This window comes from Penaeus monodon, chromosome 33 (assembly GCF_015228065.2).
Source record: "Penaeus monodon isolate SGIC_2016 chromosome 33, NSTDA_Pmon_1, whole genome shotgun sequence".
Taxonomy (NCBI): Eukaryota; Metazoa; Arthropoda; class Malacostraca; order Decapoda; family Penaeidae; genus Penaeus; species Penaeus monodon.
Genome location: NC_051418.1, coordinates 7321935 through 7322280, shown reverse-complemented (window position 1 = coordinate 7322280; position 346 = coordinate 7321935).

The following is a 346-nucleotide window of genomic DNA, read 5'->3' as shown; positions in this document are numbered from 1 at the left end:
GGTAAGGTGCTACAATAATTTACAATTTAGATAGAATAACATTCTTACACTTTTTTCTTCCGCGTGAACGGGACTGTTAACAGAGAGCGTACGAGTCTCTCAGCCCATCACCGGATACCGCAAAAGTGCACTTGCCATTATTTCAAAAATTCACACCCACTGGAAGACCAACTTGAGAGACTTTTGGCCCGTGAGCTTAGAAGGCCATACGGGGGTCGTTCGCTCCGGGACGCCCCACGCTGGCCGGTGAGCGCAGGTCCAGAGTGCAGTGACCAGGTTGGGCCAAAGCGGTGACTCCGCAGTGCTTCGGCCGAGATCTGGGGGGGAAGGGGGAGGGAGAAGGGGT